Below are 13,456 nucleotides of genomic sequence, written 5' to 3' on the forward strand. Positions count from 1 at the left end.
GAAACATATTAGTAAATACCTACCATTACTCTGGAGGTAGAAATAGGAAGAAAATAGTTCAAAACCAACAGGGCAAAAGTTAATGAGACTCATCACAATAAATAAGCTGTGTTGGGGCTGGGAGTTTGGCCTAGTGGTTAAAGTGCTTGCCTAGCATACACGAAGACCCGGGTTCAATTCCTCCATACCACAAACATAGAAAAAAGCCAGAAATGGTGCTGAGGCTCAAGTGGTAGAGCTCTAGCCTTGAGAAAGTCCAAGGACAGTGCTCAGGCCCTGAGCTCAAGCCCAGGACTGGCAAAAAAAAAAATAAGCTGTGTGATAAGCCATGCCTGTGAGCCCAGCTACTCAAGAGGGATAGGTAGAAGGATAGTTGTCTGAGGCCCATCAGGGAAATAAATTTTACCTGAGAAATAGCTAAAACAAAAAAGATCTGGTGTCATGGTTCAAGTGGTAGAGTGCCTACCTAGAAAGTTCCAGGCTCTGAATTCAAACTTCAATGCCTTTCAACCCATCTCATACACAAATACCTAATTGAGCATAGACCTGTCAGGTGCGGGTGGGCTCACACCTGTAATCCTACCTTCTCAGGAGGCTGATAAGTTAGCAAGGAAAAGTGGAGAGAAGAATAGTAAGTATATGGACTGGATTTAACCCTGCCAAAATTCAGTTTCACAGCAAAAATAAATTCTAACCATCTGTAGCACCAATGCGTGAATATGGTTCACAACAATTATGCATTTTACAAAAACTAGAAGAGAGTAATTGAAAGGCTCCCAACACAAAGAAATTAGATGTTTAAAGAGATGAAAATAATCATCACCACCCTGATGTGACGTTACACATTGTACACAAGTATTGAATTATCCCACCATGCCTCCATTACTTCAAATGGTGGAGTGCTAGCCTTGAGCACAGAGGCTTAGGAACAATGCCCAGGCCCTGAATTCAAGCCCTAACTAAGACCAGCAAAACAAACACATGACTATCAGTCCTGGTTACATCCATGGTAATATCTGATTAAGACCTGGTTCTGTCATGGGCCTCAATCTCCTCATAGTAAAGAGTCTTAATCATATTTAGCTTAGGGAGGTTTTGTGAGGCTAATTTATTAGTTAACATAATACACAAAGCTCATAGCCCAAGATACAAAACAAAATGTCCAATAAATAGATGTTGCATTAACTATTATCATCACAAGTGACATGCATTATACCTCTGTTTGTTTGATTGGCTTTTGAGGTATTGATCTGGAGATTGTGTTGCATATACACAAAGCAAGACCTCACCAACACAGGTGTCTTGCGGACGATCTTTGAAGACATTTCCACTCCTAGGTCAACTGTGTGTGAAGGAAACACAACGAAGATGAGGGGTGCCAAATGTTTGCAGGGGAGCTGGTCCAGCCAGGTGTCTTCATGCCACCTGCCTGGGTAACACATTCAGATCTGTGCCAAGCAGCTCAGCTGCCATTTCACAAGGTGTAGGAACACACCCTTGGGAGATGCACGTAGTCACAAAGCAGTGTATCTGCTAGGGCCCCCCACCCTCAATCAGAGGGCAGTGAGAGGTGAAAGACACGAAATAAGGCTTAGAGGCAGTGTGACAACCTCTTTCCAGACACACTTCTCCCACAGGCCTCCACATCACACCCCTACCAGAATAAAACCACCTCCATAATCATGACTGGTTGCTCCCTGTCTCCTGTCATGCCATGGCTGGTGGGGTGGCTCACATCTGTAGTCTTAGCTGCTCAAGAGGCTGATATCTCAAGATCACAATTCATAGCCAGCCCAGACATAAAAATGACCACTCAACTTCACCTCCAAAATCAAAACTGGCAGTGGGAGTCATGTGGTAGTGTCAACCAAGAGAGCAAGCCCAGGAGGTACCGAAAGAAAGACAAGGTGGAGAGTGGGGGAGGGCTAGAGAGGGAAAGAGAGACAGGGAGGCAAAGAGAGAGGAAGAGAGGGAAGGTAATGGGGGAGGAGGAAGGGAAAGAAGACAGAGGGGGAGGGAAGAAGAAAATAAAAGAATGCTAGTTAACTACATATAAAGTTTCTCAGGTTTGTCTCTCTGAGCTGCCTTTGAACCTCAACCCTCAGATCTCAGCCTCCTATGAAAGTAGGATTACAGACAAGCCTGAGCCATTTCTGTCTAGCTCAAAACCACATGAGATCAGTTTGACCTGACCACTCAATGTATTTTTCTTATTCTCTAGCCTAAAAAAAAGCATATTTGTATTTGTGAAATTATGATCTGTGATTTCCTTCTGTAGATAGTGTGCCAAAATTGCCTCTGAGTGAAAATGCAGGTTACAACTAGAATTTATAATCTGAAAGTCCTTTCCTACACAATATAGCCCACCTGTGAGAATTCAAGTTCATCTACATTCCTGAAAAAAATCAAATGACATATCAGGTACTCTTCTTGAAAATCCCGCTGCTAGAATTTGAATGTGTTCTTCAAAAAGCAATAGTGTAGGAAGGTGAGGCCTAAGAAGAGGTGATGAAGCCAGAGAGTTCCACCCATCCTTATGAATGGGTGAAAGCCAGAGTCACAAGACTGAATTTCTTATTCTTAAAAGGTGAGGTTTGTCTCCTCTTCCGTCTCTTGCCCTCTGTTGCCTTTCTGCCACATGAGAAACAATACTTTTTTCCTGTGTTTAAAGCACCTTCTTAGAAGCAGAGACCAGTCCTCCCCAGATGCCACAGCTGCTGCTACCTTAGAACGGCACAGCCTGCAGAGCTCCAAACTAAGAATTGCACTGTGTTATCCAGCCTAAGTATTCTGTTGTAACTACAGAAGGTAAGCCATTGATCACCCAGAAAGATGCGGTCTTTCCTTTCTCCGCCTCCTCTTTTCTACCTTGGAGCCTGAACAATCTTTATTCTTTTTACCTTTCCATAACTACATCTCTATTTTTGCTACCTTCTGTGGCTTGTCTATATTACTTCAATAACCCCAACTTCACTGAAAAGACATACACATGAGGGGAGAAGGGAAAATGGGAGAAAAACCTGGGAGGGAGTAACAATGTTCAACCAGAAATTTACTCACTATCTTACTATGCAATGTAACCTCTCTGTACATCATCTAGATAATAGAATTAAAATTTTTTGTAAATTTTTTATTGTGATTAATAGAAGAGTTACATTATATTCACCAGATAGAAGGTGCATAACTTCACAAACATTGACACCCTTTCTCATGACATGGTCCCCATTTCCTTTCCACCCTCCCCTCACTCATCTTGATTCCCCCCTTCCCTATCCAATTTCAAATAACCAATTAAGCACATTTAAAATATATCAGATAACAAAGTGAAATATTGTAACAATATGAGATAACCAAGGGCAAAAAGAGATGAGAGATAACATAGTACATTAAGGACAACAATCACTCATTATATGGCTTTTGTTTCTATATCCTAGAGGTCCTTACATTTAGCATCATACTATATGGCCTTATGTGTCTAGGTTTTGTTCTATTGTAAATCTCTGCTAGGAGAGCCCAAGGTTTCTACTGAGTATAACAAATGAGGGAGACTATTGGGCCTATGTTCCTTTGAGTCTGGCTTAGTCATGCACCTTCAAATAATACCATTTTTTACCCAAGGAATAAGGATTTTTTGGAAGATATTTAACATGCAGTGTTAATAAAGCATTTTTCAAAATCTATTGGCAGAGATAAAACTTGGAACAAATTTAATGGATGAAGGGATAATTTAATGCTTATTTTATTTTATTGTTGGGGTAATGTATAGAGGGGTTACAGTTACATTCATCAGGTAGTGGGTGCATTACTTTAATATTTCTATATAATTTTAAAACATATACGCTATGACCCATCTATCCTACTTTTGCAAATGTAGCAGATATTCAGAAATACTAGCACAAGGGCCGGGAGTTTGGCCTAGTGGTAGCGTGCTCTAGCCTTGAGAAAGTACAAGGACAGTGCTCAGGCCCTGAGCTCAAGCCCAGGACTGGCAAAAAAGAAAAAAGAAATACTAGCACAAGTAGATAAAGATAACTACGCTGGGAGTTTGGCCTAGTGGTAGAGTGCTTGCCTAGCATGTACAAAGACCCATGTTCGATTCCTCAGTACCACATACATAGAAAAAGCTAGAAGTTGAATTGTGGCTCAACTGGTAGAGCTCTAGCCTTGAGAAAGCCCAAGGACAGTGCTCAGGTCCTGAGCTCAAAAAAAAAAAAAAAAAAAAAAAAAAGGGACTGGGAGTTTGGCCTAGTGGTAGAGTGCCTGCCTAGCATGCACAAAGACCCAGGTTCTATTTCTCAGTACCACATACATAGAAAAAGCCAGAAATGGTGCAGTGGCTCAGGGTAGAACACTAGCCTTGAGGAAAGCCCAAGGACAGCGCTCAGGCCCAGGACTGGCAAAAAAAAAAAAAAAAAAAAAGATAAAAGATAAAAGTTATAGCATTGTTTGTAATAGAAAGAAAATGGAAACAATTTAACCATTCAGTGACAGAGACTGGGTTACACAATGGTTTGGAAGTACAAAGGAATTTCATGCAACCACTAAAAAGAATAAAGGCTGTCCCTAGTCTAGGGTATAATGTAGGATATGCATGAGAGTAAGAATAATAGCTGAGGGTTGAGGTTGGAAGCATGGCTAAGTTGGTAAAGCACTCAGCCAATGAGTGAAAGCATAAGGTACCAAGTTCAAGTCCCAGTCTTGGACCTTAAAAAAAAAGAAAATCTAGAATATTTCATGAATTTAAGATTAATTTAAAATTTAGTAACTGCATTTTTTAATCAATCTGACATAGAGACAGACAGGGACACAAAGATTATACATTTTGGATTACACATGAAAACTTCGTAGAACTTTGGTTCTCAAAGTGAGAACCACTTACTGGCATCACCTGGAAATTTATTAGAAATACCCGTTACCAGCCTCCACCCCAGACCTACTGAACCTAAATAACTGGGGGTGAGTCTCAACCAATGTGTCTTAAGGAGTCCTCCAGTTGATTCTGATGCTCCTGAAATAGAGCATTTATCTGGAGGTGGTAGAAAAAAAAGTTGTGTACCTTTATTAGCTTGTGGCAAATTACGGACTTGTTTTCTCTTTTTCTTTTTCTTTTTTTTTTTAAGACCAAGACTCAAACTTTGTACATGATGGGCCGGGAGTTTGGCCTAGTGGTTAAAGTGCTTGCCTAGCATGCATGAAGACCCGGGTTCGATTCCTTGGTACCACATACATAGAAAAAAGCCGGAAGTGGTGCTGAGGCTCAAGTGGTAGAGCTCTAGCCTTGAGAAAGTCCAAGGACAGTGCTCAGGCCCTGAGCTCAAGCACAGGACTGGCAAAAAAAAAAAAAAAAAAAAAAAAAAACTTTGTACATGAGGCTTTGCTCATTAGCAGGCACTCTACCAACTGAACCACACCTCCAACCCCTTATCAGAATTGACTTCTGTGGAAAATTGGCAGGTGCTTACACTGCTGACTGATTTCTGACAAGATGGGAGTACAGTACAAGGAACACACAGATGCAAAATTCAACCTGGCTCACCTAATCAAAGCACATCCATGGAACTTGACCTCCATCAGGACGGTGATCATAGAGCTAACTGCAAGTTGACCAAGTGTGACCATCGGAAAAGAGCCCCTCTGAGCCTTGGTCACCTATAACAGTATGACAACTCCCTTGCCTCCTCGTAGATCATGAGAACAAGTGACACATAGGAAAGCATACTGTTAATTGGCCTAATAATGGCACCAATGCTTCTAAGAACATCAAAGTGCTATTAACCAGGTGGCTCACTCACTCCATTGTTCAGAAACATCACTGCATAAAACCAGCCCTGCCAGGAAGTCTTAGCACCTGCCTGCCAAGATGGTTTATAAAGAACTATGTCAAACCTGGACTGATGCAGTGGATAATTGCAAATGATTGCTCCCCCCAACCATTCCCAGGCCTCCTGCCCATTGCCTCCAGCCCCTGTATGCGGAGTGTCTCTTTTATAGTCTGTGAAAGGCCCTCCACTTGCAGCCTCACCTCCCTGGCCTCAGACAACAAAGCAGTCTTTTCTATTTGCTTGTTGCTTTCTTGATCCATGTGAAAGTGTGGAGCTAAAGAACAATAATGTGCTACTTCTTTCCACTCCAATAAAAGAGTTATGAAACAAAAGCCCCAGGCAAAAGTAGACTCCCCATCCTGTTTTGACAAAGAAATCATTTCTGTAAGCACAGTCCCCAGGAAGATGGCAATAAACAAGCCTGTGCAGTTCACCCCACAGCTAGGAGGCCCTTCCTATCCCAGGCAACCCTAGTCTGGGGACCCAGCTAGGATCCCAGGATAGTAGGCAGAAGGCTGGCCTTCCATTCAGAAGGCCACCTCTAACAGATAATGGTGCAGAGACACTGCCTAAAGCCAAAATCCTAGTCCGCCAACTTTCCCATAATTTTCTAATAATAATTTCATAGCCCAGAATTAGCCTTTCTTGTTTCTTTAGATTTTTCAGGTGAGTCCAATGGGCAGCCCAATTTAGAACCATCTAAATGCGAACACTGTCAGATCAGCAAAACGGGTCCCAACACCCACCTTTGCTCTGCTTTTCACACAACCCCCTAAGGGAGCCCGTATCCTCCTGAAACTGATTCCAATAACCCCCCTTATTCACAGATTATATGTTTTAAGACCTCCCCACAGGGGACACCTGAAAACACCAGGAGTTCTAAATCCTACATTCATACATCCACTATGGACTTTTTTTCCTACACATACATCTCTCTGATCAAGTTTAATTTGTAAATTAAACTTGCAAGAAATGAACAATAATGTAATAAAACTATTTCAACAATGCAGTAATAAAAGTTATGAGATTATGGTCTTACTCTCAAAATATCATTGTAACCAGGTGCCAATAGCTCACACCTCTAATCCTAGCTCTTCAGAAGATACAAAGCTTGCAGCTCAAAGCCAGCCGAGTCAGGAAAGTCCATGAGACTGTTATCTCCAATTAGACACCACAAAACCAGAAGTGGCATTGTGACTCAAGGGGTAGAGGCTATCCTTGAGCACAAAAGCTAAGGGACAGTGCCCAACTCTAAGTAGAAGCCCCAGGACACACACACACACACTTCACATTGTAATGTACTCACCAATCTTCTTGTGAGGAGGCTATAATTTGATAAGGTAAAGTGGATGATGTGAGCACCTTGACTTGTCATTTGATAATTTGGCAGGAAGATCACATGTCTAACCATGCAGGTTGACCAAGGGTAAATGAAAATTTGAAATGAAATGGCAGATGGGGAGAGCATTTTGTGCCCCCTTCACACATCTTTCTCACTCCCTACAGAGGAGTACGGAGTCAATTCAACTCTTTTCAGCCTTCATCCTTGAGAAACTGACGAATATTGGCATCTCAATTTCTTCTGACATACACTGGAATCAGTGACTGCAGAAACTGTCTGGGTTGATGGGGACCAAGTGTGACAGAGCACTGCAGAGGCGGGACTTCCTGTGCTCATGCCTTGGGCAGAGCATCTTTCCAGGTTGTCCTCAGTCTCATTCCAATTAAAGGACCCATAATGGAACAACAGCTTTAGTTTATGTTAAACTATAACTGTGAGTTTAAAAGGGAGAGGAGACACGAGGCTTGAATGTGAAAGTGATTGCTTGGATGAAGCAACGGTGTTAAAGCCAGTGTCTCTACCCATTAGAGCTCCTTTAGGCTCCTGTAATCTCAGGTACTTGGGAAGAGTTGGTAAGGACTCTTATTTAAATTCAGTCACTAACAATTGGCCTGACTTAGTGATAGAGTACCTGCTTAGAAATGTTGAGTTAAAATTTAATGCTGAAAGAGAAATGTGGGGAGAGGAGGGAAAAAGTGAACGGCTATATTTGTTCTCCCTTTGAACATAACCATCTTCTTTATGCTAACACTATCCCTAATCCTAAAACTAATTATTGTACTAACTAAACTGACCCTAATGTACACACTAAACCTGACTCTGCATTTAACCATAACCTTATTTCTGACACTTAATTTTAAACTTAACCATAACCCCTGATCATCCCTAACCCTGTTCTGAATGAGGCTCACTCGAACTGTAAACCTAACCCAAATCCATACACTAAAACCAACCCCAAACCTAACCCTAACCCTAATGCTAACATTTAATTCAAAATTTATCCCTAACTACTGATCAATCCCAACCCTGGTCCTAGAACTAACTTTAAACTTAACCCTAATTGTAACACTAAACTGAACTCTAACCCTAATCCATTGCCTAAACCTAATCCCAAACATAATCTAGACCTAACTCTAACCAAAATCCCTAAAATTAATGCTAAATACTCATCAACTCTATTCCTTAGGCAAAATTTAATGTTTTAATATAAGCTGTGCAGAAAATAGAAATTGAAGGGACATATCGGAATTTAATAAAGGTAGTATACAAAGAAAGATTGAAGAATGCATATTTGAAATACTTTTTTTAACCAACTTTCACCTTTTTTTTGGCCTGTCCTGGGTCTTGAACTCAGAGCCTAGGCACTATCCTTTGCTTTCTCAAGGTTAGCACTCAACTACTTGAGCTACAGCACCTGTCTCAGCTTTTTCTGCATATGCAGTACCAGGGAATTGAACCTAAGGCTTCGTGAATTCTAGGCAAGCACTCTACTTCTAGGCCCCACTCCCAGCCCAACTTTCGCCTTTTTTATTATTTTTTTTGCTAGTCCTGGGACTGAACTCAGGGCCTGAGCTCTGTCCTTGGGCTTTCCTCAAGGCTAGTGCTCTACCACTTGAGCCACAGCACCATTTCCAGCTTTTCTATGCACGTGGTACCAAGGTATCAAAGCCGGGTCTTTGTACATTCTAGGCAAGCACTCTACCACTGCCAAACTCCCAGCCCCCTAGCTTTACCTTTTATAACCAGCATCTCATCCAGTTTGAGTTGTCATTGGGCTTATAACATGGTCACTGGAGGCAGCTGATCCTTGAAATGTGTTCCTACCTTCTCTGTGTGTGTGTGAGTGTGCATTGCTTGTATTTGCATTTTCATATCATTTTCAACTCGGTACTTTTTTGTGTGTGTATGCCCATCCTTGGGATTGACTCAGAGCCTAGACACTGTCCCTGAGCTCTTTTGTCAAGGCTAGCTCTCTACCACTTGAGCCACAGCTCCACTTCCAGTGTTTTGGTGTTTCATTGGAGCTACAAATCCCATAGACTTTCCTGCCCAGGCTGGCTTTGAACTATGAGTCTTACGTTCTCAGCTTCCTGAGGAGCCAGGATTACAGGTATGAGCCACCAACACACAGCAACTCATGACTTTTTAAAAACCACTACTGTTCCTATAAAGCCACTAAATATAGTTACTCCTTTCAAAATGCTAAAAATGAATGAAGTATAAGGGTGCTACTTTAACTTTCTGGGTGACTGGAACCCCATTCTACCCAAAGAGCGTGTTATGGTTTCAGTAGGGACTGTCCCCTACAGACTCGGGTGTCGAACACCTGGTCCTCTGCTGGTGACACTCTTTTCTTTTGGGAGGTGAAAACTAGCCGAAGGAAGTCAATCACTGAGGGACATGGCTTTGAAGGTTCTACTTGGTGCTTGGCCCCTTCCCACTGCCATGCTGTTCTACCACACCACACCACAGGAATAGAGTCCACAGAGCCTATGCACTGAAACCCCCCAAACCATACACCAAAATAAAGCCTTTCTCCTTGAAACTGTATGCCGAGTATGTGGTCACTATGACAAAGAGTCCGATTAATGCAAGATATATCGCATGCCAATCATAACAGTGCTCATTCCCATTCAGCAAAAACTAAACTTTCTTGGACTGGAAATAAAATATAGAGATCTTAGGATGTTTTTCCTGTTCTCAATGGATCATCCTTTGGGATCTCGTATCATGAGTGATATACACATAGCAATTCCTTAATATAAATTCTCTCTAGGGAAAGAACATTAAAGGGGAAAAAAATATCACTTGAGATGTTATCTAGTCCTCAGCTCTCTGGTGAATCTCTATAGGCAAGAAGAAAAAGAGAATCCCATTTGATAACTCCTGAGTCTGGTCAAAGACAAGACCAGGGCTGGGGCACCAAGCAATGATCCTAAGTCATTATATTGAGTTCTAAAGAAAGCCATAAGCCAAGGATTAGTGTCACAGAAACAGCCTTGCCTAAACAATCCTAAAGACAGATTCTGTAGAAAATAACCTCTGAGGATTCTTTGAGAGAGTGCAGACTCCCTTCTAGGCAACCTGACCCAAGCTGCAGTTTCCTTTAGACACCTGGAGACATCATGTCCCACGCAGGCAGTACTACATACATAGAAAAAAGCTGGAAGTGGTGCTGTGGCTCAAGTGTTGGGGTTCAAGCCTTGAGAAAACTTAAGGACAGTACTCAGGCCCTGAGCTCAAGCCCAGGACTGGCAAAAAAAAAGGCAAGCAAAGATAACAGACACAGCCACAAGGACCATTAGCTTAGAGCTTTTGTACACTTCAAGTGACAGTGAATTTTGCTTGTCTTGCCTATCCAACTGCTTCAGAGTTAGACAAATCCCATGGGTTTTCCTTTTCCTCTAACCTCATCCCTAAAGAAAGCAGCCTGACAGAGTGTCTCTGTGCCTGCACAGGAAAGCAGTGCCAGCCCACAGCCTCTGATAAAGCCACAAAGGAAAAAACCTCTTTCAGGCAATGAGCATCACTAGTAGAGCCTTTATTGACCCATAGCAGTCCTGTAATGGTTGGTCAAAGCCTTCTCCCTCCAGCCCACCTCATTAGCATAACTTAAATAACTGCTTTCATATTAGACTCTGAAACGAGGCAAGTTCACTGGAAAGCTCCTGGCTCTTACTATGTGGCTTTGCTCCTGCTTTCAATGGCCTCTTTTGAATACTTAAGCTATCAGTCAACAAAATGTATTGAGCACTTACTGTTTTCATTTCACTGCAACAGAGTGTTTGTTTTTGTTTGTTTTAACATGCTCAGTTGTACCCAGATACGAGACTTCAAATAAAGAGAAATAAGATGGATAAAAGAGACAGGGGATTCTGGAACTAAGAGAGAAATTTCATTTTTGCTTTGAAGTAATAAAACTAAGGGCCAAAGTATTAACAGCTGAACCCAGTCTATTAAAGCATTAGATGTTGAAATGCTGGTGCTTAGAATGTAGAAAGACTTTGGGGGTAGGGGAGGAGGACATTTTATTCAGCCAGGCTTCACCTTAAGTGACTGATTTTGACAATATTAAGTCAATCGATGAACATGAGACACCTTTCCATTTGAGTCTTCATTGCTTCCATTGATGCTTCTTCAAGACATGCTGATTCCGAAGTCTAGGTAAAGGCCCACCCACAGCTCCGGTTCTCACAGATCATTCTGATACAGGTGACATGCTCTGTGGAAAACACTAGTCCCGGCAAATTTTCCAAATTCCCAGAAATGGTGCCACCTGAGTAAAAGCAGCAACTCTGTGACGGAAGAACGCATGCTTTCCGAGAGATCCATGCAGCCCACCCTCGAGTGGCTCCTCCTGGTCCTGGAGACACCTGCACTGAGGTGATGATGATATAAGGTAGAGGGAGCAAGATCCGCAGCCTGGATGGAGAGCCCTCCTGTGGGGAGCTGCAACAAAGGCCAATTGTCTTTCTTGAGGATAGAGTGAACCATCTATCCTCTGAAACAGGCAATTGTTCTTCCCCAAAGAACAAATCTTACTGGGTTGATCCAAATAAAGCCCCCTGCCTGGGTCAGCCCATCTCCACCTCAGAAGTGCTCCTCCCACTCGTCCCTGCGGCCAGGATGTAGCTAGTGGACAGCCTCTACTTGCTGCTCGTTAGGGATCTGCACAGCATTCACAAGGCACTTGCCAAACAGGCTATTCCCAGTAAGTCACTCAGCAAACCAAGGATTTAGAACTGGTCATTGGTAGCCTGCTGCAGGACATTTGCAGCAACAATCTGGCTTGAAGACTCCTCACCCCACCCTAGAAGATTTTCTCAGATGTGCACTGCAGTTTGAGGCAAACTCATTCCCACCCTCCTTTCACTGGCGTCAGTCCAGCTTCATGATCTGAAGGATCTTCTCCTCCTCTCTGTCCTTCACAAATATGTTGCTTTTTTCCCCCCCCAGTCCTAGGGCTTGAACTCAGGGCCTGGGCACTATCCTTGGACACTTTGCTCAAAGCTAGTGCTCTGCCATTTGAGCCACAGCACCACTTCTGGCTTTTTCTGAGTATGTGGTTCCAAGGAATCAAACCCAGGGCTTCGTGCATGCTAGGTGAACACTCTACCAACTAGGCTATGCTCCTGGCCCCACATCTGTTGCTTCTCTGATTGCATCTTGGCATCTGTTTCCAGAAGGGCCCAATTCACACACTGCCTCACACAATGGCTTCCTTTAAGTTCATCACCTACAGCCATGGTGATTTGGCTTGAACACCAACCTTGGTCTAGTCAAATAATAATAATTATTATTATTCCTAGAGTTATCCCTTAAAATCTTTAGACACAAGAGGTATCTTGTTCTTCATGAACAATCTAGTTAGGTCACAATCAACTTCCCTTATGCTTTCCCCTGCCAGGAGTAGTTGTGTCCCAGAAGCATGGACTCCATCCATATCAGAGTGTGCAGGTTCCAGACACAATTTCCTGATGGTATCTGACTAGCCAGTTGTCAAAGAAATGGCATGGTGCCTAGAGAAAGATGTCATTTGATAAGTTTGAGACTGAGGCTGTAGATCAGGAGCAGAGCACTTGCTAGCATCAAAGAAACCCTGGATTCACAAGCCAGTGGTGTTTTTATAACAAAAACTAACTTAAATACCAACTGAAATACACATGAAATTTCCTTTTTTTTTAAATTTTATTGGAGGGGCCGGGAGTTTGGCCTAGTGGTTAAAGTGCTTGCCTAGCATGCATGAAGACCCGAGTTCGATTCCTCGGTACCACATACATAGAAAAAAGCCGGAAGTGGTGCTGAGGCTCAAGTGGTAGAGCTCTAGCCTTGAGAAAGTCCAAGGACAGTGCTCAGGCCCTGAGCTCAAGCCCAGGACTGGCAAAAAAAAAAATTTATTGGAAAAGTGATGTACAGAGGGCTTACAGATACATGTCAGGTAATGAGTACATTTCTTTTTGAACAGTGTCACCCACTCCTTCATTTTCTCTCACTTCCGCCTCATACCCCACCCCAGGTTGTAAAGTTTATTTCTAACATAGAATCTAGTAAGTGTCACTGTGGCATTTGTCCCATCATTTCTGTGATTCCCCTTTCCCCTCCTCAAATCAGATAAACTCCTATACAAGACAAAGGGTGCAGAAATCTAAAACAGTGACAAACAGGAAATACACCAAAGGAGAAAAAAATAACTGCAAACAGTACACTTAAAAAAAAACTCTTGTTTCACTGAGCACCAGTGGTTAACATCCAGCTACTCAGGAGGCTGAGATCTGAGGATCATGGTTCAAAG

The sequence above is a fragment of the Megascapheus bottae genome, chromosome 7, assembly GCF_031878675.1.
Source record: "Megascapheus bottae isolate mThoBot1 chromosome 7, mThoBot2.hap1, whole genome shotgun sequence".
Taxonomy (NCBI): domain Eukaryota; kingdom Metazoa; phylum Chordata; class Mammalia; order Rodentia; family Geomyidae; genus Megascapheus; species Megascapheus bottae.